General features: G+C 44.8%; 1 long non-coding RNA gene across 1 annotated transcript in view; it reads left to right on the top strand.

Annotated features, from left to right (window-relative positions):
- The first annotated feature begins 6,594 nt into the window (after positions 1-6,594).
- Positions 6,595-26,739, top strand: part of LOC140703106 (uncharacterized) — a 117,380-nt gene continuing 97,235 nt past the window's right edge. The window contains exon 1 of the long non-coding RNA XR_012082432.2: positions 6,595-6,948. This is a non-coding gene — a long non-coding RNA (uncharacterized LOC140703106). The remainder of the gene's footprint in view (positions 6,949-26,739) is intronic.

The raw sequence follows: 26,739 nt of genomic DNA on the forward strand, positions 1-26,739 counted from the left end.
TACCTATTAACATGTAAAAACTAATTTCTCAGGAAACTACATATAGCTGGAGTGATGGGGACCTAAAGACCCATGGCTGCAGGTTTCACTTGCTCCCTTCAGGAGTTGGGTGTCAATGAAAAAAAAAGAGGGAAGCATTTATGGGGGTCGAGCTAGAGAAAGAAGGTGTGATCACAGGGGGCATGTAGCCCGCATTATGGACTGTTTTTTGTGTGGTCTGGTATGAGCTGCTTCCCATCCAGCACACAATGTACGGCCTCTGTTTGACGCCATCCTGGAGCGATCCTGCAAAGGTTGGAAGGGTCGCTTTAAGGGAGATTGCTCTTGGGAAAGTGATCCTTTCTGGGGCACTTACGATGCATACTACCTTTCTCATTGCCTGACACACCCAGCGAGAACACAAACAGTATAAAAGCCTGTGTTGTCTCAAACTCTACCTCCTTTGGCTCAGGTTTTATCCACTTGGAGTTTTTCCTCTGCTCCCTATTGGCATTCAGACCCCAGACTGAAAGATTTTCCAAAAGATTTCTACCTTCTCAGGGGAAAAAAAAACTCCACCCCAGTTCAAAGAAGTACTTGTTTTTACAAAACAACTACAAAGTAGTGAGGTTCTGTTTTATCCACCTTCTATGCAAGTCTAGTTTGAAGAAGTACGTGGATGTTGACAGTTAAGAATAGGTCACAGAACACAAAACTGCTGCCTCTCCTCTCCCTGTGTGCACAGTTCCATCCTGAACGTTTTGTGGACTGTTGCTCCTTTTTGATGTCTTTTGTCTGCCACTTCCCTCCATCCCGTCTACAGATGGGATTGGGCACAGAAGGAGAGGTATTTCAGCATGGCTTCCTCTTTCATGTCCTTCCTTCTTTTGGACGAGTAGGAGATGGAAGGAATCACCATAATTTGGGAATGACTTGCTGGTGCTTAACAACAACAGAAGAGAAGTAGGCTGCAGTGATAGTGAATAGCATGTGGAGCAGCAGCAGCACTTCCAGCAGGAGCTTGGTTCTCTCAGAAGATGTGGTGCAAGAGATGGGGATGCTCGTGTCCCATTACTCCCTTCTTAAGAGAACCTCACTGAAGGCATCTCAGTCAAAGGGGCTTCAGAGCCACTGCTACTTGGTTTGAGTAGCAGTGCTGCTTCCAGGTTTGATGAGACATGAGCTAGATGACTGCATCAATTCCCCCTCTGAGGGGAACACCTGCTTCTCCATGCTATCACCACTGCCTGGTCATTTTGTCCTGCATTCAGCTAGCACAGTCTCTCAAACAGAAAGGACAGAATGTGCAAAGGTTACAGCATCTGTTCCGTACTTCTTTTAATGTTGGGTTTGAGTGCCTTGATTAAAAGATAGCTATAGAAAGGTAGGGAAGCATCTGGGATGGGTGATCCAGAGTCTGGCAGCAGGCCACACATGGTGTGGATCTGAGCAGGTGCCTAATAATACTGCATTTGGAGACCAGTTCTTCAAAGTAATTCTGCTAGTGAAGACATTCCCTTTATTTATATTTCTTATTTACTGTATTTCTTTTTCTTTTTTGACTACACAAAAGCCTTTGACTGTGTGGACCACAGCAAACTATGGCAAGTTCTTAAAGAAATGGGAGTTCTTGACCATCTTATCTACACACTGAGAAACCTATACGTGGGACAGAAAGCAACAGTTAGAACTGGATATGGAACAACTGATTGGTTCAAAATTGGGAAAGGAGTATGACAAGGCTGTATATTGTCCCCCGACTTATTTAACTTATATGCACAATACATCATGCGAAAGGCTGGACTGAAGGAATCCTAAACCGGAATTAAGATTGCTGGAAGAAATATCAACAACCTCAGATATGCAGATGATACCTCTCTGATGGCAGAAAGTGAGGAGGAATTAAAGAACCTCTTATTGGTGCTGCCAGACTCTGGTGGACTTTGTCTCCGCGGCACTGTTGGGATCCCTGAAGCTATTGGCCTTGGGGGACTTCAACGTGCGTGCGGGGGCAGAGTCTTCCGGGCCAGCTCTTGAGTTCTTGGAGACCATAGCCTTCTTGAACATGTCCCAACATGTCAACAGCCCCACCCACGTGGGTGGCCACACACTTGATCTGGTTTTTTCCACCAGTGGGAGCGAGAGTGGTCCGATGGTGACTGACCTCGAGTCGGTACCCTTGTCATGGTCGGATCACCACCTAATAAAATGTACCCTCAAAATGGCTCTCCCCCCTCGCAGGGAGCAGGGACCTATTGTCATGGTCCGCCCTCGAAGGCTACTGGATCCAGTTGGATTCCAGGACTCCATGAGAGGTGTTACGGCTGACCTGGCTGGCGCTCCTGTCGAGGCACTGGTTGACGGCTGGTTCGCCGCCGTGGCTAGGGCTGTAGACATGATGGCTCCTAAACGCCCTCTCCAGCGCAGAGACCGCCCGGCACCCTGGTTTAACCAGGATCTCTGGCCGTTGAAGCGGGTCAGGAGACAGCTAGAGTGCAAATGGAGAAAGGACCTGACGGATTATGATTGGATAGCTGTCAAGGTCACTATTAACCTTTACCTGGCTAAGGTAAAGGCTGCCAGTCGAGCATACTTCGCTAACCGGATAAGCGAAGTGTCCAACCAGCAGGCGGAATTATTCCGTATAGTGCGCAACCTATCAGGAACTGGTCTGAGTGATGGGCCTCCCCCTAGTTTTTCACCGGACCAATTTGCAGCATTTTTTAAATCGAAAGTGGAGGCCATCCGCCGGGACCTCTCTTCTTCTTTGAATACAGTGAGTCGAGCAGAGATGTCCAGCGCTCCGTCTTGCCCGGTGACTTTCGATTCCTTTCAGCCTGTCACGCCTGATTCTGCGGCCAAGGCGCTTAATCGCTGTCGTGCCACCACCTCCTCCCTTGACCCTTGCCCGACCTGGCTAATCAAAGCAGCCAGGCCTATAACAACGGAATGGGCCACTGTAATAATTAATGGGTCTCTCTTTGAGGGCAGGTTTCCATCTGCCCTCAAGGAGACACTCATTAGACCCATCAGAAAGAAACATAATTTGGCGGTGGACGAAATTGGCAACTATAGGCCCGTCGCCAATGTTTCTTTCTTAAGCAAAGCGGTTGGGAGAGTGGTGGCCGACCAGCTCCAGGCGCACTTGGATGAAACAGAGGCCCTGGATCCATTTCAGTCAGACTTCAGGCCGTGCCATGGTACAGAAATGGCATTGGTCGCCCTGTGTGATGACCTGTTGAGGGAGGCTGACAGGGGCAAAGTGTCTCTGCTGGTCATCCTTGATATCTCAGTGGCCTTTGATACCATTGACCATGGTATCCTCCTGGGGAGGCTCTCTGAGCTGGGAATCGGCAGCCTGGCACTGGCCTGGCTCTGTTCCTTCTTGGAGGACCGCCCCCAGAGAGTGCAGCTTGGGGAGAGTGTCTCGGCCCGGTGGAGTCTCAATTGTGGGGTTCCACAGGGGTCGATTATCTCCCCAATGCTGTTCAACATCTACATGAGGCCGCTGGGTGGGGTCATCAGGGGTGTGGAGCCTTGTGTCATCAGTATGCCGATGACACTCAGCTCTACATCTTTTCACCAACTGCAGGAGATACCGTTCTGTGCCTCCAGCGCTGCCTGGAGGTTGTACTGCAATGGATGCAGGAGAACGGGCTGAGGCTGAACCCAGACCAGACGGAGGTACTGAGGGTGGGTGCCCCCACAGTTGGGGATTTGGGAAACTCCTTCTCTTTTGGGGAGGTGACTCTGCCCGCCAAGGAAGGAGTCCGCAGCTTGGGGATCCACCTGGACCCGGCGCTCACTATGGAATCTCAGGTGGCGTCCATGGTCCATTCCGCCTTTTTTCATCTTAGGCGGATAGCCCAGCTGCGGTCCTACCTTGATGTTGGGGCGCTCACTACCTTGGTGCATGCGCTCGTAATCTCAAGATTAGACCACTGTCATGTGCTCTACGTGGGGCTGCCTTTGAAGCTGCTGCGGAAACTACAGGTGGTGCAGAATGCGGCAGCCAGACTACTTAGTGGAGTGAAAAAATACCAACATATCTCACCCACTCTGGCTGCATTGCATTGGCTGCCCATCCGGTTCCGCATCGACTTCAAAGTGCTGATGCTTACATACAAAGCCCTAAATTGTTTAGGGCCTCGATACTTGGCGGAACGCCTACTCCCACCAAGATCTACCCGTGTCACTCGTGCGAGCCAGGAGGTGAGGCTGAGGAGCCTAACACCGAGGGAGGCCCGGAAGGTAAAGATAAGAAATCGGACCTTCTCTCCTCACCTTTGGAACAACCTACCTCCTGAGATTCGTGTGGCACCCTCGCTGGGTATCTTTAAAAATCAACTAAAAACATGGATGTTTCGGCAGGCCTTCCCTCCAGACAATTCCTGATGCCCTCTCCTCTCCCTCTCCTATTGTTTCCTCCCTCTCCTAAGGTTTCTTCTATTTAAAAAAATTTATACTATTTTATGCTGTTAGCCGCCTAGAGTGGTCTTAACCGACCAGATAGGCGGGATATAAATAAAATAAAAAATAAAAAAATAAATTATTGAGGGTGAAAGAGGAGAGTGCAAAAAAAGGTCTGAAGCTCAACATCAAAATAACTAAGATCATGGCCACTGGTCCCATTGTCTCCTGGCAAATCGAAGGGGATGATATGGAGGCAGTGACAGATTTTACTTTCCTGGGCTCCATGATCACTGCAGATGGTGACACGAAATCACGAAATTAGAAGCCCCCTGCTTCTTGGGAGGAAAGCAACGACAAACCTCAACAGCATCTTAAAAAGCAGAGACATCACCTTGCCGACAAAGGTCCGCATAGTCAAAGCTATGGTTTTCCCAATAGTGATGTAGGGAAGTGAGAGCTGGACCGTAAAGAAGGCTGACCGCCGAAGAACTGATGCTTTTGAATCGTGGTGCTGGAGGAGACTCTTGAGAGTCCCTTGGACTGCAAGGAGAACAAACCTATCCATTCTGAAGGAAATCAAACCTGAGTGCTCACTGGAATGACAGATCCTGAAGCTGAGACTCCAATACTTTGGCCAAATGTAAAGGCAAGAGGAAAAGGGGATGACAGAGGACGAGATGTTTGGACAGTGTCACCGAAGCTACTAACATGAATTTGACCAAACTCCGGGAGGCAGTGGAAGACAGGAGGGCCTGGCATGCTCTGGTCCATGGGGTCACGAAGTGTCAGACACAACTTAACGACTAAACAACAACAAAAATGACGTCTGTCATCCCACTGAGGACATCTCAATTTACAGGGCCTAGAAGCATGGTCTAAAACCGTTTAGGACTGTTCTTAATGCTGTGGCCAACTGATATATATCATATTCCATTTAAAAACCAACAGCAGTATTCCTGAGTTCTGTGCCAACTTTTAGTTGTTATTCTAAAACAAAACTTTCAAATTCTGCTCTCCTCCAAGATTTGGATTTGTTAACAGGCTCCAGACTACAGCGTCATGAGCCGTTTTAGTATATTTGTGTGCAGTTTTACTATGTAAAACAGGTATCATGGAACTATTTATGACTAAAACAAGAAAACTCAGATATATATACACATACATACATACATACATACATACATACATACATACATACATACATACATACATACATACATACATACATACATACATGCATGCATGCATGCATGCATGCATGCATGTATGTATGTATGTATGTATGTATGTATCTGAGTTTTGTATACACACAAACACACACACACACACAGAGTGATGCCTTGACTTACGAACTGAATCCGTATTGGAATGGTGTTCGTAAGTTGAAATGTTTGTAAGTCGAAGCATCATTTCCCATAGGAATGCATGGAAAACTGATTAATCCGTTCCAGCTGAAGAAAACTAATCACAAAAATATAAATAAATAAAAAGAACACAGCAAGCCTGGTCGGAAGACGCTCAGTTGCAGTTGGAAGGCGCTCCATCGCTGAGGTTTAAGAAGAAGAAAAAACTTCAGAAACAAACACTAAAGCCACCTCCGTTGCTGAGGTTTAAGAAGAAGAAGAAACTCCAAAAATAAACAGCAAAGCCACCAACAACACAGCACAGAAACATACCCGCCCCAGTCAAAACCCACCCAGAACAGTTTTTCAAAAGGAGAAAACAGCAGCTTACCTCCCTGCAGACACACACACATGCTCAATCTGAAGCAGAAGGAGGCTTTCCCAAGCCTCCGATGACGACAATACACTAACTGCCCAAAGTGAAAGAGCTACAGTACAAAGTAGCCTTGTCGCCACCTACAGTTAGAAATCTGAATTGCCCGCCTTTTCCTCTGCTTTTTTTCTGTTCGTAAGTGGAAGCTCCGTTCGCAAGTTGAAGCAAAATGTTGTGACCGGAGCTGTTTATAAGTCAAAATGTTTGTAAGTAGGGACGTTCGTAAGTCAAGACACCACTGTATATGTGACTTGGCAGCTGGGCTGCACTTGAATGGATAATTGGACCAAGGGGACTTTGCAAGATGCACTGTGCTGCAACACAGAGGGTTCTGCTTGTTTCAGACTGAGTTTTGCTGACCTTGAGAGCACCCTGGATATAACATACACTGTGCCTAAACAGGAGGGAATGCTCTGCAGTTGCTCCCTTGAGCATCCACCTCTGCGGCAGCCAGGAGCAAATTCCAGCTCTCTGCAGCTTGCAAAATGGCCTGCCCCGTCATGGTCACATTTTAAATTCTGGAAGGAAACCAGGAATGCCTATAGGAGCTGCCCTATTTCAACAGCTTTCAACAACTGAAATACTTGTTGTTTGTTTGTTCTAAGGCCCTTGTGCAATGGGGATGGAATGTAACACCCCTTGCATGCTCCTTTAAAAGGCTGTGGGTTCTGGTGATGAGGCTGAAGCATTTCCTACAGGTTATTTTCAGGTGCAACAGTAATTTGCTGGTCATTAGGGTATTGTCTTTTCACTGGCCATCTCATGTGATTCTTCCAGAAGGTAAGACCAAGAATATTATTGCATCCTCTCACTGGCTCTGAATGAATCTATTTAAGCTCTGCATCAGCAGAATAGTTTAACCAGTGGTTCATGGGACCAAGCTATATCGTTGATTTATGACTCGATGAACAGTATAGCTTGGGTGGAATTCCTCTTCTCTTGTACTCTGTTGGAAGATTCCTGTCCTAAAGCTGCTTTTGCTTTTAGGTTTTAATTAATTATACATATTTTTGCACCACTCTTCTGATGGTGGTTTGCAAAAATAATCTGACTGTTAAGATGTAACTACTACTATTACTACTAATAAATGAAAATTCATAAAATTATAGAAGCAACATAATTGCTTCCAGAGTTAAAAGGATTAATGCCACAGCCTTGGACAGCCATTTGCCTACAGTATCCCCATTTTGTTTGGATTGGGAGTTCAAAACATTTGTTCTCGTTTAGTTCATTATTGCAGTCAGCCACTTTGTGATTGGGTTCGGTAGAAAAGCTAAGCAGTTCCTCTTTTTTTGGTGGGAATAATCATTGGAGTCGTGTTCCTCTCACTTAAACTTTTATTAACAAGGCAAATCAACAATTACTTCTGTAGGGTCAACAGGGCCAACTTCTAATGGGAACTCATTCCAAGATAAAGACAGTCCATAGTTTAACATCGTCTTTTAACGATGAGTTAAACGGAGATGGTCCAAACTTCTCTTTGTCGGTCTGTTTCCTCAATGGGCCGCTCCTCACCGCGCAGATGGTCCCACAGCAAGGGTGACAGGTCCAATCTCTTTCCTGCAATTTCTGAGCCAGTGGAATTGGCTCTGGACGAACCATCTTCCTCCAAGGACCTTGTCATCACTGGTATATGTAAACCGTCCATTCTAAGGGATCGAATCCTTCCAACTGAACTTCTATACCTTGACCTCCATGGCCATGCCCAAATACTCCACCTCTCTCTTTCTTTACACTTTCTCTTTCTAGTACAATGGACCCTCTACTTATGGAATTAATCCGTATTGGAACGGTGGCTGTAGGTTGAAAAGTCTGTAGGTTGAGTCTCCATTGACCTACAATGCATTCAAAACCAATTAATCCCGTAACCAGCCGTTTTTGTTCCATTTTTGTTCCATTTTTGTTTTTTTCTGGTCTGTAGGTCGATTCTCAGGCTGCAAGTCGAACCTAAATTTTGCAGCCAGAGAAGTCTGTAGCTCGAAAAGTCTCTAATTCGAGCCATCTGTAAGTCGAGGGTCCACTGTACGTTAAATATGTATGGTTCCTTTCCATCTTTCCTGTCTTCACACTTCAGACTAAACCACTCTTCCGTTTCCCAGTTCTCTCCCTTCCTACATTTCTCCCCCTCTGTCATTAGAAAAACCTCCACCCCTCCTTCTCTTGCCCTCCTGCCCCTCCTTCTCCTGTATTTAGACTTTTAACTCCTTGAGTTATATTATCTATTACGTTATTGTCTCCCCCTGTCTCAAACGTGTGAGGGGATGGCTCACTCCCTTCTGTCACTTCCATCTCCGTCTTCATGTCACACACTTATTCAGCACTTCTGTTTCTGAATTGATAATAAAAGAAAATAAAGTAGGAAATCGCTCTCATATGAATTATACCTTATTTAGTACCCTTGCTCCAAAATGTCATGTAGATGTTGAAAAGCAATGGTGACAAAGTAGAACTCTCTGAGACTCAACTGCATTGATGCCAAGGGGTTGAGCAGTAATGTTCTGGGATTAGCTGTTCAGGAAGGAGCAGAACCATTGCAACACAGTGCTTCCAATTATCACCCAGTGAGCCTGTCAGCAGTATTGAAGGCAATGAAATGTCCTTCCTTCCTTCCTTTGTGTTGCACAATTTAATGATATGGGTGTATTTGAAATATAGGTAAAATTAGACGCACACTCTCTAACTGCTGGGGCGAAAGAGCTACAAAGAAGCAGCCTCGTTGCCACTTACAGTTAGAAATTTGAATTTCCTGCCCTTTTCTGTTCGTAATTGGAAGCTCTGGTTGCAAGTAGAAGCCAAATTTTGTGGCCAAAGCTGATCATAACTCAAAATGGTCGTATGTAGGGACGTTCGTAAGTTAAGGCACTACTGTATATATACAGTGGTGCCCTGCATAGCGATGTTAATTCGTTCCAGGATTAACATCGCTATCCAGATTTGTCGCTATGCGGGGGGGGAACCCCATAGGAATGCATTAAACTCGGTTTAATGTGTTCCTATTGGGGAAAAACTCACTGTTAAGCGGGAATCCTCCATAGGGCCACCATTTTTGCCGCCTCGGTAAGCAAGGAATCAGCGCGAAAACACTGCAGGTGGCCATTTTGTTGATCCGGCGGCCATTTTGGAACCGCCGATCAGCTGTTTTCTAAACATCGCAATGCGAAGATCGGTAAGCGAAACGCTTACCGATCATCGCAATGCGATGTTTTGCCATCTAAAACATCACACTGCGATCGCATTAGCAATCACAAAAAACACGTCGCTATGCGAATTTGTCGTTAAACGGTGCGCTCATTAAGCGAGGCACCACTGTATAAGCTACATACTGTATAAATATGATCTGTAGCTTTCGGTTCTGATGGTTCTTTCGTCTTTTTCCTAGGAACTCAAAAGGGCACACACACTCTCTGTTATAGCTGTTTCAGTGCCAGAACCAGTTCAGAATACCAGTCACTTGTAACCTCCCCTGACAGATTAAGAGACATAAACAACTAAAGTGCAGAGAGGCAAAGTGGTGATTACAGTCCCAAAGCAGCAGGGGAAAAAGAGTATAAAATGTCCAGTGCTGAAAATATGGAATTCTTTTAGTATTTAATTCAGCCTGTTGAGTGTCTGACATGGTGACGCATTTTGAACTGAGTGCCCTTCTTCCTGAGCTGTATGGTATTAACAAAAATGTCAGTGGCAGCTTCTGCTTGTAGTCTGAACATGTGACTCTGAGAAGGCTCAGAGTCACGTCTCTGGACTATGAATAGGAGCTGCCATTTGAGTTCTAATGAATGCCATACAGTTCATGAAGAAGGGCACTCCGTCCAAGATGCGCCTCCATGCTAGACATTCCATATTTTTCCTTTCTTGACTGGACTGGATTTTTTGGTCCCTTTCTTTACTGCATTAAAACACATTTGATCTCATCTTGCATCTTGGCTCTCCTAAAGCAGTAGTAAAGATCAAGCCTTTATTGCTTTGGCATGTGGCCAGTTTCTAGATATAAATTTAGTTAGATTTCTAAAAGAATGGCATTCAAATTTTGACTGACTTACTTGAGTAGCTGCTCATTTTGGCTTCGAAACACTGTGAGTTGAATGAGGAGTAGGCAGACTTTTGTTCAAATGGCCTCCTGCCATTCTGCATCCTGTTTGTAGTGGCCCTCATTGAGGGATCTCTCCAGGAGGAGGAAACATCCTCAGACTTTTTTTTTTCATGGATAGGGCTTAGCAGTGTCCTGTCCACACTGGGAAATTTGGTGGAGTCCTGTCAGCACTTAAAAGGTTCTCATCTTAAATGTGATAATTTTGAACCCTCACTTAAGCAATCCTTCTGTCCACAGTGGAGATCATGCTACAGCTCTTCTCTCATGCAACAGATTGATACAAAGCAAGGCTTACCTGGTTTACTCATAAGTAAGGAAGCAGCAGCTGCAGTGTGAGGGCTGAAGGTTGGGGAGACAGAAGGGAGGCAACCCCCACCCCTTTTCCAGCCTTTCTCCTCACCCGAGGCTCTGTTAGGGCTGTACTGTCTTGTGTGGGCGGAGCCTAATGTATCACTATAGACCAGACCTGGGCAAAGTGCAGCCCTCCAGATGTTGCTGAACTGCAAATCCCAACACTCCTCACTATTGGCTGTGTAAACTAGGATTGCTAGCAACATCTGGAGGGCCACATTTTGCCCAGGTCTGGTATAGACCCTTTCCCCACCTTCTCTCTGAGACCTCATTTGAAAGAGCTGGGCTGATTTTTCTTTTACTGTTTGTTAAAAGTGTAAGTGGCATACTGAAATAGTGATGCATCAACCTGGCATGGTTTCAGAATTTCACTGCATCAGTAAAGGAAATATTAAAAATAAAAGAAGATGAAAATCAATGCCACAACCTAGCTAATACTGTGCATCACAGCGTTTTCTCCTCAGTATCATTTTGGTGAAAGCACCCATCCACAAAGGCTAAACAATCCGCTATAGATTGCATGCCGTAAACCTGTGCCAGTTTGGTACAGGGCATCTTGAAGGGAAAGAATGGGCTGTTCTAAGTAGAAACACACGTGGACAAGGTTTTTTTTTTTAAAAAATAATTTTAATTTTGCTCTGAAGAGTGTCACCAGGGTTCCATATGCCATAACCAAGGTTCCCTCTAAGTTGAACGCCTGCGAGCCTCTGCCCCCTTCTGTACAGCTCTCCTCCTCCTCTGTGCACCCAGAGTGATCGCTTTCAGCCCCTTTGGTTCTGGTCACAACGGAACCCTGCACCTGGCAGGGAGGGTGCATTGCAGGCAGGGGAAGTTGTGTGTGCAAGGGGCAGAGCCCCACGTAAGGTAAAGGTAAAGGTTCCCCTTGACAATTTTTGTCCAGTCGTGTTCGACTCTAGGGGGCAGTGCTCATCCCCGTTTCCAAGCCACAGAGCCAGCGTCTTGTCCAAAGACAATCTTCCATGGTCACATGGCCAGTGCGACTTAGACACGGAACGCTGTTTATCTTCCCACCGAAGTGGTACCTATTTATCTACTCGCATTTCCATGCTTTCGAACCACTAGGTTGGCGGGAGCTGGGACAAGCGACGGGAGCTCACTCTGTCACATGGATTCAATCTTACGACTGCTGGTCTTCTGACCCTGCAGCACAGGCTTCTGCGGTTTAGCCCACAGCGCCACCACGTCCCTGTTTCAGGTCCCTGTTTTCAGTGGGGCTGAAAATTAGAGGGAACCTTGACCATAACTACTATATGCCATTGTGGATAGACTCAATTGGCACTAGCATACTGTACTAGCTGCTTTCCCATTTGTCTGACGTTTTGTTTCTTTCTGCTACCACAGCCTGGCTATCTCAGAGCAGGGACACAATATTGTTCTGTATGGCATTGTAGGGGAAAATAGGACTATTTCAGTGCCTCCCACTCCCAAAGAGTGAAGATTGTGGCTTTCTTTAACTAGTGGTGCAAAAATGAAAGAAAAGGAGGGAAAAGGAAAGGAAGAATTTTTTCACCAAAATATATTACTTGAGACATTTTTATAGCCTTAGATGTGATCTCGCTGTGACAATGCCATCTCAATGTGTGTTTTTTTTAAAAAAAAAACATGTCCTTCAAAATTAAGCTAAAAAGATTGGAAATAAGCTCCCTCCCCACCAAATACTCCCCACCAAGTATAAAGCCCCAAACCAAACATCACAACTTTCAATGTTTAATTTAATCCATGACTAGGTATTTCAGCACATGGCTGGTTACTCATGGGGATGAGCTACAGTACTTAGTCATGCCTGTGTCTACTGAGTAAGATCTTACACAGGATTAAAGAATCTGAATTGTTGCAGTCTCTTGTTCCATTTAAGGAGCAATCTTCTGGTAACCATTTCAAACTGTTTGATTTGTTACAACTCTATGTAACAGTTTTCTGACATGCATGCACATGTGTCCTTGGCTTGAATGCCAGTACCTAAGGACAAGTAGCAGGAGAAGCACTTTATTGTACTTTATTTGGTGTCTCTTCACTGTTAAACCTTAGAGCCAAATTATATGAGGCATCAGCTTTGCAGTGAGAAAATTAAAAAATGATTTTCTTTCCAAAGATAGAAATCCTTCAAAGCTGCTATGTTTGCCCAGTCCACATGCAAATAGAGTCCATGCTTGTCTCTTGATGACCAATCACCAAGCAAAATCCTGCTATTTATATATAATAAAATAAATAATTTATTTAAAATAAATTTGTAATAAAATAAATAATTAATATATATATTTATTTTATTAGACTTGTATATCGCCCATCTAAAACGTGTCTACTCTAGGCGGTTTACAAAAAAAACCCTATGAAAATATAAATGTACTAAAAATACGACCCAATTTAGCAACAGAATCCAAGATAGAAAAGAGAAAAGGAGATGGAAAATGCCTGCCTTTCTCCTAATAAGGGGACTCAAGGTGGCTCACAGTATTAAAAAAGTAGAATTAAAGTACTGTACAGTAAGTTATACATTAAAAGCAATTAAGCTATAATAGTAATTAAAATACATTGAATGATTAAAAACATTTAAAACTTTAAAAACTCAATTGAAAAATGGCATCCAGGGACTTTGTTGTGATTGTTAAAAGCCTGCTGGAAGAAGCTGATCTTCAGCTGCCAGCAAACCTAACCTGAGGGAGAGCATTCCATAACCTGGGAGCAGCCACAGAGAAGGCCCTCTCTGTGGTCCCATCAGATGTGCTTGTGCTCTTAAGGGAGCTGTGCTTGTAATAACTGGCTCACCGTAATGTCTGCTTTGACCTTGAGTCTATGTAGTAGTCAGCTTGATTCAGCAAAGCTAATTTGCTTGTGATAATACATTTTTTTGTTGGCATTTTTCTAGTGGGCACTGGAAAGCTAGATTTGTGATGAGTGGAAGACCAGACTGAAGGCTCTGGAAGAACACTTAGAGCCTCAGGCTTTCCTTTCCTTTCCTCTCCTCTCTCTCAGGAAACCCTCTTGAATCTCTCTGAATCCCCACACTGTGTAATATTCCTCTACATCCTTATAGTATCTTTCAAGCTGCCCACTATTCCTGTGTTTCTTTGGATCAGGCCTCAGGTGCCTTTTCTCTGGATTCTGGATAACAAGAAAGATTTCAAATGAAAGCTTCAGGTTCATAACTAATGTGGATTATAAGTCATGCATACTCCACTAGCCAAGAGGACAGGAAATCCATGTAACAGGTTGCCAATATTTTAACAATATTTCTGTAATTTTAACAATATTTCTTTAATTATTGGAAATCATTTCACTGTAGTATTCCTAAATCAGTCTGATTCTGCTGACCATGAAGACATCCCAGATCAGAGAGTTAGGCAGATGTATTTAAAAGAACAGCAACAGAGGCTTCTGAGGAATTCATCTAGAATGCTTTATCATTTGCAAAAAGTACTTCTGCTTTTCCACGTTCACCACTACCTTTTGCAAAATCTCAAGGTGTTCGCAGAGGCAGAAGTACAAGTCCCGCTTGAAAAAGCTCTTAACACTTGTGATCATGTGCTTGATTTAAAAAGCTTTGTAAAATGTGTGGGTGGGTGTGTGGGCACACACTCTCTCTGACCTGGAAGTTAAATTCCCTTGAAGGTGTAATATTTCTGAGCAGTCTTGAAAACATTAGATTCTTGGACCTAAGATAGCCAAGTAGTGGTCTCGAAAAGTAAATTTTCTGAACCATTTTTCTGAGGACACGTGCCTAGGACCGCAGTGCAAATCATTTTATGTACTATTTCTTGAATAGGTAGTGAAGTGTATAAAATCGTAACACCTCCGGTTAATTTACTGGCTTAATAGCAGAGATAGGGAACTTGTGGCCCTCCAGACCTGATAATGAACACTTCTCATCAGTCCTTGGTGTTGACTGGAGAGCCTCACATTCTTCACTTCTTTTTTCATAACAAAATATATTGTTCACAATTCCTTAATGGTCTTCTGCCAGGAAAAAGACAACAACCTTAGCACAGCAGCTGTAGCATACTGGAGAGAATATTTCTTGGACTCTGCACTTCAGAGTACAGTGGACCCTCGACTTACGAAGGTCCCTACTTACAGAAATTTCAAGGTACAAAAAGCTCCAGCCGCAAAATTTTAGTTCAACTTGCGGCTGGAGCTTCCGCCTACGAAAGGTGGGGGAAAGGGCGGGAAATTCAAAGCACCCCCACTGCCCTCTTGTCTCCTGTCCCTGGTGCCCTCTGCCTCCTGGACAGGAAGCAGAGGGCACCAGGGACAGGAGACCAGAGGGTGGTGGGGGCAGCTTTCTAAGCCCCGAAAGATGACAGCGGGCACAGAGTGGCTTAGAGTGGCTTTTGGCTTGCAGCTTTGGAAGCCAGAAAGCCGCTCTGCGCCCGCTCTGCACCCGCTGTCAGCTTTGGGCTTTCGGGGCTTAGAAAGGTGAACCCACTGGCCTCTTGTCTCCTGTCCCCGGTGCCCTCTGCCAGGCAGAGAGCAATAGGGACATGATGCAAGAGGCCAGTGGGTGCACCTTTCTAAACGCCGAAAGCGGACAGCGGGTGCAGAGCGGCTTTCGGCTTGCAGCTTTGGAAGCCGGAAAGCTGAAAGCCACTCTGTGCTCACTGTCAGCTTTTGGGGCTTAGAAAGCTGGACCCACTGGCCTCTTGGCTCCTGTCCCTGGTGCCCTCTGCCTCCTGTCCCCGCAGGGGTGGGAGGCAGAGGACAGTAGGGACAGAAGGCAGAGGGCAGTGGGTGCAGCTTCGGAAGCCCCGGATTTTTTTTCTTTGGCTGGAACGAATTAAATGGTTTTCAATGCATTCCTATAGGAAATGGACCCTCGACCTACGGAATTTTCGACCTTTGGCCACGATTTCAATACGGATTAATTCCATAAGTCGAGGGTCCACTGTACATTGGGGGTGGTGTTGGTCATGTGACAAAACATTTGTTTTACTGTTTCCTTTCTCTCCTGTTTAAAAACCTCTCTCATATAAAAGTTTTAGAAGACTGGTGTATTGAAGCTAGCTAACAACTAAATATATACAGTGGGGCCCCGCATAGCGACAATAATACGTGCAGCAAAAATCGCTGCAAAGTGATTTCGTTGCTATGCGAAAATAAAAAGCCCATAGGAATCCATTAAAACCCGTTTAATGTGTTTCTATGGGCAAAAAACTCACCTTTAAGCGAAAATCCTCCATACGGCGACCATTTTTGCTGCCCGGTAAGCGAGGAACCCGTCCCTAAACACAGCGGGTGGCCATTATTTTTACCCGGCGGCCATTTTGGAACCGCCGATCAGCTGTTAGAAAATCATCGCTATGCGAAAATCGGTAAGCGAAACAGCTTACCGATCATCGCAAAGCGATATTTTCCCATTAAAAACATCGCAATGTGATTGCAAAAACCATTCGTCCATTTATGTGCATAGCAGGAAAAGCAATGGCAGCGTAATTTCTTTATGTCATGTTGCCAAGTGTATTGCTAAATTGAACATGGGAGATTTGACAGAAAATCTGGAAAGAAGCATCGCCTGCAGCTGGGACACAGTGTTAGTGTAGTGCTTACATACCTGATTGAAGATAGCTTGAGCATGGTTACTTATGTATTCGCAAAGGCTTTCATGGCCGGGATCTAATGGTTGTTGTGGGTTTTTCGGGCTCTTTGGCCGTGTTCTGAGGGTTGTTCTTCTTAACGTTTCGCCAGTCTCTGTGGCTGGCATCTTCAGAGGAGAGCCCGAAAAACCCACAACAACCATGGTTACTTATGTTTTGTCAACATCCTGTTTAGTTTACACATGAATAAGGTGGATTTGATTTAAATACCCTGTTTTCCCCAAAATAAGACCTAAACTGAAAATAAGGTTTAAAAAGGATGTTTTTGATTATTTAAATTTAAAAAATTCTTTTTACTTAAATTGTGATTTAAATCAATTTTATTTTGAAAAATCATTAATTTTTTTCTACCCTGCACATGGAGCTGTCTTTGAAAATAGCCTGGAATCTACAGATAGTGAAAAATAGGGCTCTAAGATTATTAATTAATATTATATTATATTAGCACATTGTCAGGTGGACTGGATCCCAGTTTATTCCTAGTTCCAATTCAAAGTGCTAGGTTTGATTAGTTGACTTTAATGTAAGGAAACTGATCCTTAATGGCTTGGAACTGGGTGTTACATAACAGCACTGATGTTACCTGTCTGTCATGGGTTTGGAGGGAAAGTTCCATCCTATGGGGAGTGGAAGGCGGGACATCAGGAGGAGGGGCTGTACTGTATAAATATGTGATGCCTGTGTGGTGAAGGGAGATGCTGAGACAGACTGTGAGACACTGGGTTGGGACGAAGCAGCAGCTGGGGAAGAAGAAGCTGTTGTGGGAGTCTGGGTGTCTGACAGGGTACTACTGTGTGTCAGAGTACCAACCTGAAAGGTTCAGGGGTCTGTTGGTTAGCCAGAACTGATGGGTTCAGGGTCTGTGCTTTAAGTTAAAGGTTCTAGGTGAACCAAACTGTATGCTTGTGTGTGTGAGAATAAGCCACGTTACTTTATTTTATTCACCTGATTGTTTTATTTACCCTGTTTGTATTTAAAATAAACCTTATTCTTTTATTGTTTAAAAATCCATCCCTGGTCTGGGTGACTTATTATAGGGAATGGTTGGTGGCAGCTTAGTAACTGTGTGATAGATCCCAGTAGGTCTGGGTTTGTCACATTGATTGGTGTCCAGCGTGTGGGATACGACTGGTCCAGTTGTCCAGTGGTCCAGCAAAGCCTTGGCAGGTGTGCCCAGAGCAAGGGGGGTCTAGTCAGGGACAGTCTGAGGCGCGTAGGTAATCTTCTAGGTGTACCTCACGGGGAGGTGCGCTAGTAGAAGAACGTGCCAACTGGGGAGACTTAGATTAAGGTGCTCTGAGGCAGCCTAGTTTTGGCGGGAAAACGCTGAGGCAAAACTGCGTAGCAACAGCGAGCTAGCTTGCCAGCTGAGAGGCCCAGCAGAGGGGGGTAGGCTCTGACTCGATACTGTTGCAAGTAGTGCTGAAGAACAGCAGCAATCTCTATAGGATAGCTGGTTCTGAGGCAAGCAGAAAAAAAAAGTGGTCGTTTTATTTTGAGGCTTGACTTTTTAAAGCAGCCTGTTCTGAGGGGGGGGTTATGCCCTTGACTCGAAGCCAAGTAGCAGAAATGGGTGAAGTGAAAGACCCCCAGGTGGACCAAGGTTCTGAGGATGAATTTGGCTCAGTGCAAGGTGACAGCACAGGAGAGCAGGACCCAGAACTCAGAAAATTGATCCTAGCCCAACAGCATGAACTGAGGGTGAGGGAAATGGAGGAAAGGTTAGAGAGAGCGAGAATGGAGAGAGAAGAAAGAATGGAAAAAGAAAGAATGGCGTTTGAATTAAGAAAACTGGAACTGATGAACCAGAACAATAATAACAATAGGGATTCTGAGGGAGGCCAATTGTCTAAGGCTGACCTGAAGAAATTCCCTGTGTACCACAAGGGAGATTGTCCTGAGGTGTTCTTTTCCTTAGTGGAAAGAGCGTTTGTGGACTTCTCAGTGAGGGAAACTGAGAAGATGACCATCATGCGGTCTTTAATCAGTGGTAGCCTGGCTGAGGTTTATGCCGAGATGCCTGAGGAATTGATGAAAGATTTTGCAGAGTTTAAAAAACTGGTGTTTGCAAGACATGGGATAAATGCAGAGCAGCTGAGACAAAGATTCAGGTCCCTCACTAAAAAACCAGAACAGACTTTCACCCAAGTGGGGGCCCAACTGGTGAGGCTGCTTGAAAAATGGCTATCGCAGGAGGGAATAGAGACCTATGAGCAGCTTAAAGATTTGATAGCCCTGGAACAGTTCTATTCAGTCCTGCAGGGGGAATTGAAATTCCAGGTGAGGGAAAGGAAACCGAAATCTGTGGCAGCAGCCGCAGAAATCGCGGATTTTATCTCCCAAATAAGAAAGCCCTTGGGTGAGGGGAAATCTGTAGGTAAACCCAAAGAAACCTACAGCAAGTACTCTCAGGGACCAGGGAAAAGCCAGCAAGGGGGAGGGGCCCATGGTGAAGGGAAGCCCTCAGGCATGAAACCAAGCCCTCAGAATTTGGAGGGAAAACCGAAACCAGAGGAGAGAGAATCCAAATACACTAGAAAATGCTATTTCTGTCAGGGAAAGGGTCATCTGATCTCAGAGTGTGAGAAATTGAAGCAGCTAAAAGGAATGGTGCCTCAGAATTCTAGTGGGACCAAGCCAAAAGCTGTGTTCTGTGTCCAGAAAGAGCAAGGCTCAGTGTCACAGAGGGAGCCTGTTGCCATGGCTACTCAGTCTGGGACAGCTGCCTATGCTGATCAGGCTGAGGAAAATGGTCCTCTACTGGAGGTAAAGTGCTGCTTGCTGATAAAAACAGATTCTCAGTTGTTTGAGACAGCAGGGGTGGACGTAGGAATACTTGACCGTCAGTATAGGGGGCTGCGGGACACTTGTTCCCAGGTAACCCTGTGCCATCCAGATATCATCCCTAGGGAGTTTATAATCCCAAATGAGAGCATGAAGGTGGCAGGGATTGAGGGCCAGGTAATCTCTCTGCCAGTAGCAGAGGTACCTGTCAACTTTCAAGGCTGGAGGGGAGTTTGGCGGCTAGCGATTTCATCGACTCTGCCAGCAGCCGTGCTCGTGGGAAATGACCTGGCTGAACATGTGAAACGGGTGCTAGTGATTACACGCTCACAAGCCACCACAGGGACAGTTCAGGGGGGTAATGATGAGCCAGAGACGGAAGCAGGTGGGGGAAGTTCAGAAGCTGTGGTGGAAACCTTAACCACAGACAGCAGATTTGGACAGGAGCAAAAGGCAGACGCCACTCTCCAAAAGTGTTTTGAACAGGTGACTGACGCCCAGCTAACACCTGAAACCCCAGTGAGATTTCTGGAGAAAAAGGGGATTTTATATAGAGAAACCCTGAGGAATATCTCAAAAGGGGGAGATGGGATCAGAAGTCAGCTGGTGGTACCTGAAAAGTATCGCCCTATGATCTTACAAAGGGGTCACTCTGACATGTTTGCTGCGCACTTAGGAGTGAACAAGACACAGCAGAGAATCACACAGAATTTCTACTGGCCTGACATAGGGAAGCAGATCAGGGAGTTCTGTAAACAATGTGATGTGTGTCAAAGGCAGGGGAATAACCGCGACAGGACCAAAGCAAAGTTGTGCCCTTTGCCTGTGATTGACACTCCGTTCAAATGCATAGGGGTGGATATAGTGGGACCTTTGCCCAAGGCCACAAAGAGGGGGAACAGGTTCATCCTAACAATTGTGGACCATGCCACAAGGTATCCTGAAGCCATACCCTTGACTAACATTGAGACTAACACAGTGGCCGATGCTTTGGTGGGGTATATGTCCAGGATGGGATTTGCCTCAGAGATAATCACAGATTTGGGAGCATCGTTCACATCAAAGCTCATGAAACGCTTATGGCAGATCTGTGGAATTAAGCACAAGGAAACCACTGCCTATCATCCTGAAAGTAATGGGTTAACTGAGAAGTTCAATGGGACTCTAATGCGCATGATTAGGGCTTACTTGGCAGAGAATCCAAACAATTGGGACCAGAAGCTGCAATCCCTTTTGTTTGCTTATCGATCAGTGCCACAAGCCAGTACCGGGTTTAGTCCATTTGAACTTCTATTTGGGAGACGGGTGAAAGGGCCCCTTGATTTGATCAAACAAAATTGGGAGCAGATCACCCAGGATGACCCACAAGACGTTGTGACTTACATAGACACCTTGATGAATGACCTAAGGAGAAATCTAGAGCTGGCAGCAGAAAACCTGCAAGCTCAGAAGGTCAGACAGAAAACATGGTATGACCACAAAGCTAGAGAGAGGCACTTTGACCCAGGGGAGGAAGTGCTTTGGCTTAGGCCCTGCAGAGAGAATAAACTGCAGCTCAAATGGGCAGGACCATATAGGGTCATTTCCAAGATGTCAGACCTGAACTACCTAATAGAGCAGGAGGAGAACCAAGCAAGGAGGGTGGTTCACGTGAATGCCCTAAAACCCTACTACAGAGGGGAACAGAGGGTTTTATTCGCGATAAAAGCAGCTGAGAGTGAGGAAGCTGAATTACCCTTCTGGGAGGGTAGAGGGGAAGTAAAATACAACCCAGAGGAGGTAAAGATCAGTCCTGCACTCACCCAAGACCAGCAGCAAGAATTAAAAATGCTGCTTAGTAAATATCAACAGGTGTTTTCCAACAAGCCGGGGATAGTGAAGGGAGTGATGCATCGGATCCACACAGGGGATGCACCCCCGCAGGCAGTATCCCCATACCGAGTAACGGGACCCTATAGGGACAAGGTGCGGAAGGAGCTGGACGAAATGCTGAGGGAGAACATAATCGTCCCCTCTTCTAGTCCTTGGTCCTCTCCAATAGTCCTTGTGGACAAGCCTGATGGGAGCATTAGGTTTTGTGTTGATTACAGGAAGTTAAACCGGGTAACCACTCCTGATGCCTACCCAATGCCCAGGCTAGACAACCTGATTGAAACCATAGGGGGTTGTCGGTTCATCTCATCATTGGACCTGGTAAAGGGATATTGGCAATTAAGAATTGATCCCAGGGATCAAGAAAAGACTGCCTTTTGCAGCCCTTTTGGTCTCTATGAGTTTCGAGTCCTGAGCTTGGGTCTCAGAAATGCACCAGCCACATTCCAAAGGCTGATGGACCAGACCTTGGCAGGGCTCAGTGACTTTACAGTGGCCTACATTGACGACATAGGGATCTTCAGTAATACCTGGGAAGATCACCTGATACACCTGGAGTTAGTGCTGCAGAGGTTAAGTGCAGCAGGGCTAACGGTAAAGGCCAACAAGTGTCAGCTGGGTAGCCCAGAAATAAAATACTTGGGTCACATGGTAGGGGGAGGAATGATAAAACCCCTGGAGGCCAAAATAGAAGCTGTTCGTGATTGGCCTAGACCCAACACCAAGAAAAAAAGTCAAATCATTTCTTGGGTTGGTGGGCTACTACAGAAAGTTCATCCCGAGGTTTAGCGAGATTGCGGCTCCGCTGACCGATCTGACGAGGAAGACGGCTGATGACCGCATCCCGTGGACCAGCGACTGTGAGGCGGCGTTCCAGAGGTTGAAGGAGGCGTTAATCAACTATCCTGTCCTGCGTGCTCCAGACTTCGACCAGGAGTTCATCATCTACACCGATGCGTCTAACAGCGGGGTAGGAGCAGTTCTGTGCCAAGAGGATGAGAATGGTGACCAGCATCCAGTGTCCTACCTGAGTAGGAAACTTCAAAAAGGACTATGACTTTGAAGTGAAGGTGGTCAGAGGGTCAGTGAACTGTGTTGCTGACGCCTTATCAAGAAGACCTGAAGACTGAAGACGGCGAAAGAACATGGACTATATGTATATAATGAAAACAAAAAGTTAAAATGTACCTGGTTTTAAATTGGTTTGTATTAATAAAGGTAAATTGATGTACTGTATATGGTAAAATGTTTAAATGCATATTTGCTATGGTTAACTTAGAATGTAAGTAAGTATAATATGGTAGGTATAATTGGTGTTGTGTGTTTTATACAGGTTGTTTTTTTGGGAAAAAGCACCTTAGCTTTCCCCCTACAAAACAACTTATAAAGAGGGGAGGTGTTACATAACAGCACTGATGTTGCCTGTCTGTCATGGGTTTGGAGGGAAAGTTCCATCCTATGGGGAGTGGAAGGCGGGACATCAGGAGGAGGGGCTGTACTGTATAAATATGTGATGCCTGTGTGGTGAAGGGAGATGCTGAGACAGACTGTGAGACACTGGGTTGGGACGAAGCAGCAGCTGGGGAAGAAGAAGCTGTTGTGGGAGTCTGGGTGTCTGACAGGGTACTACTGTGTGTCAGAGTACCAACCTGAAAGGTTCAGGGGTCTGTTGGTTAGCCAGAACTGATGGGTTCAGGGTCTGTGCTTTAAGTTAAAGGTTCTAGGTGAACCAAACTGTATGCTTGTGTGTGTGAGAATAAGCCACGTTACTTTATTTTATTCACCTGATTGTTTTATTTACCCTGTTTGTATTTAAAATAAACCTTATTCTTTTATTGTTTAAAAATCCATCCCTGGTCTGGGTGACTTATTATAGGGAATGGTTGGTGGCAGCTTAGTAACTGTGTGATAGATCCCAGTAGGTCTGGGTTTGTCACACTGGGTTGCCTGTAATATTATCTACTGCCATACTTGCCTGAACTTTGAATTGCTCTTCAGAGCCTGTTGGTACTCCTCAGGCAGGCAGAACAAAAGGGACATCTCGCTGGAAGAAGACCCTTCTGGTGTTGGAATGCTCTCTTCAGAGAAGGTCACCTGGCAGTTTTTTGGGTCCTTTTAATATTAGACCTTTTAAAAATCTGTGTTTTGTGTTCTGAACAACTTTTAAAGTGTTGTGTATCGGCTTTTATTCCCATCACAATTTTTATACAGAAAATTTCATGACAGAAATCATTACTTTCGAGTATTATTTTGTAGGTACACTCCACCATGGGGCAATGAGAGGTTTGACGAGTTCCAGCATTTAATTATTCAATAACCTTAAAAGGAGATTATTGGAGGCATTTCTCTGACATGGTTTATTTCCACAGATGTATATATAGGTTTATATGGGGAATCTCTTTTCCTGTAGTTTGAAACCATTGCTCATTGTCCTAGTGTCTGGAGCCGTGTAAAACAAACCTGTCCGTTCCTTGATGTGACATCCCTTCAAATATTTAAATATGGCTATAATGTCCCCTCTTACACTTTTTTTGTAAGGCTAAACATAATGCATGACTTATTTTCCATAACAAGGGGTGAATGCTACAGGCGCATATAGGGAGATACAGTCCTTCAGGTACCCTGGGCCCAAGCTGTATAGAGCTTTATAGGTCATGATGTCACGTTCCCGGGGGTTTCAACAGCAGAATCCGATAAGGCAGTCCAGTGTCAGAAGTTCAGAGAATGCAAAGCCAATATCAAAATGCCAAAGCCAAATCACAAACCCTAATCCGAGGTCAGGGTCCAAAGCCAAATCACAAACGTAGTCCAGGGTCAGAGTCTAAAACCAAGGGTCCAGAGAATAAGGTTCAAGTTAGTCAGGAGTATGGATGCGAGCCAGAGATTGACTTGTTGCTTCCACAAGCTTGCCAGCATCTGGGTGCAGATTTTATAGCAACAGCAGCCATCTAAACACCTCACCCTGCTAAAACTCAGGGCTGGTTGACCTGATGTTCCTATGGGAAACATTCATGAGGGCTTCGGATCTCCATGTCATGAGTCCTTGCTGAAGCTTGTCCCTTACTCTGGCCAAAACATCCTCAATGGCAATCTCCAGATTCTTCTACAATAAAGGGGGCCGCCTAATTCCGGCAGCCCTCAAAATATTTAATGCTAAATCTATTTCTCAAGCTCTTTATGGTATTCCTATCTGGATCAATGCTTATCATAAATCACTAGAAAGTTTTCAATCAGCTTTTTTGAGAAGAATCATGGCTATGCCAAACTGCGTCCCCTATGAGGCTTTATGTCTCGAAACGGGACAACTTCCAGTCAAGGATGTTGCTTGGTATAGAACTTGCAAATACTGGCTTAGAATATATTTTGACACCTCTCAAACAACCCTACTTTATCACCTAAAAAAAGATAGCTGCCCCCCCGTTGATGGTTGGCTAAGGAAGATCAAACAGATCGATTTAGACCCGGACATCTTAGGATCTCTTTCGTTCCAGGCTGCCCTAAGAACTGTCAAACAAAGATTGGCCGACATCAACTCACAAGACTTATTGAGAGCCGCTAATAGATCTTGTTCACCCTTGTTCTGGAATCTCCCCTTGGTAGTAGGCAGCCCACCGATTTATATTTCTACATTGTATAATCCCGAAATTAGAAGGGCGATTTCTTTGGCCCGCTGTAATTCAATCCCCTCGGCGGTGCTAACGGGCAGATTTAACAATACTCCCTTCAATAACAGACTATGTCCCTGTGCGATGAATGTCGTAGAGACGCTACCCCACATCTTCTTCCACTGTCCATTTCACTTGGCTGCGAGGAGCCAATTTTTTGCTTCTCTACCACAACGAAAGCCCTGGCTTACCGATGAAGCCTATTTTAGTTCTATTTTACAGCGTACCGATGAGAACTCTCTGAATACACTCGGCAAATTTCTGTTGGATATAATTAAAACTAATACAGCCCGAGAACCCAATTTAAAGTTTTAGTGTTTTAGGGGCTGTTTCCATAAATTGTACTCTGCACCCTTTGTATGCTTGTATGTATTTATTATGCCAATAAAGGTATTTTTTTTATTATTATTATTATTATTATTATTATTATTATTATTATTATTATTATTATTATTATTATTATTATTATTATTATTATTTATTTATTTATTTATTTATTTATTTATTTATTTATTTATTTATTATTATTATTATTATTATTATTATTATTATTATTATTATTATTATTATTATTATTATTATTATTATTATTATTATACTACTCTGGCTACTGGGGGAGGAGAATCTGGTGGTGATTCAGCTGCCTGTGATTCTGATTGCCTAGCATTCTCCTCAGCTGTAATTAACCCTCAGATTCCAGATCTTCTTTGGCAGAACTCATGACAAATGACCAGCACTTTGAATTGGGCCTGGAAACAGACTGGTCGTCAGTGCAGTTCTTGTAACAAGTGTGTTATATGCTCCCTGTAGCTGGCCCCAGTCAGTAGTTTAGCTGCAGAGCTTTGCGCCACCTGAAGTTATTGAACTGTCTTCAAAGGCAGCCCCACATAGAGCGTGTTACAGTAATCCAAATGGGATGTAACTAAGGCAATGTGTTACTGTAGCCAGATCCAACATCTGAAGAAATGAGTGCAACTGAAACACCAGCTTTAGCTGTGCAAATGCACTCTTGGCCACTGCCGAGACCTGGGCACCCAAGCTGCGGACCTGAGTTTTCAGGGGGAGTGTAACCCTATCCAGCACAGGTAGTATCTCTAGTCCCTCATCTGCTTTCTGACTAACCAGGAGCACCTCTGTCTTGTCTGGATTAAGTTTCAGCTTGTTTGCCCATCCAGCCCATTACTGATGCCAAGCACTGGTTTAGAGTCAAGACAGTTTCCCTGGAATTAGATGGAGTTGGGTGTCATTCACATACTGGTGACACTGAACCCAAAAACTCCAGACAACCTCTCCCAGCAGTTTCATGTAGATGTTAAAAAGCATGGGTGACAAAGCAGAACCCTGAGAAACACCATGGGTCAATGGCCAGGCCGTTGAGCAGGTGTCACCCAGCACCACCTTCTGAGTTGTCCCCTCCAGAAAGGACTGGAGCCATTGTAAAACAGTGCCTCCGAGTCCCATTCCAGAGAGACAGCCCAGAAGGATACCATGGTTGATGGTATTGAAAGCTACTGAGAGGTCCAGGAATACCAGCTGTCCAGTTCCCGGCACAGGTCATCCACCAAGGTGACCAAAACTGTTTACATCCCATAACCAGGCATGAAACCAGATTGAAATGGGTCTAGGTAATCCACTTTCTCCAGGAATCCTTGGAGCTGAGAAACCACCACATGGTACCACCAGTACCTTGCCCAGAAATGTAATATTTGAGCCTGGCTGATAGTTATCCAGTAAATTGCAATCCAGAGAGGGCTTTTTCAATAATGGTCTTATTACTACCTCCTTTAAACATGCTGGGATCCTGCCCTGTTACAAGGAGACATTCACCACTCCCTATGCCAACTTGGCCATTCCTCCTTTGGCTGCTTTTATAAGCCAGGAGAAGCAAGGGTCTAACACACATGTGGCATTCACCTCTCCAAGAATCCTGTCCACATCATCAGGCTGCACCAACTGAAAAGTATCCGTTAAAACATCATGTTTTAATGGAATTTTATTACCCCGTCTGACTTTACTAAACAATAATTATATGTATCTATTTTATATTGATTTGGTTTTACTGGTCTTTGACTGTAATAAAGTATACTACTACTACTACTACTACTACTACTACTACTACTACTACTACTACCCATTAAAACAGGACAAGCCGGGGCCAAAGTTACATCCACTGGATCTGTATCAGTTACAGCAGCGGTCC

Source organism: Pogona vitticeps, chromosome 1 (assembly GCF_051106095.1).
Source record: "Pogona vitticeps strain Pit_001003342236 chromosome 1, PviZW2.1, whole genome shotgun sequence".
Classification (NCBI taxonomy): domain Eukaryota; kingdom Metazoa; phylum Chordata; class Lepidosauria; order Squamata; family Agamidae; genus Pogona; species Pogona vitticeps.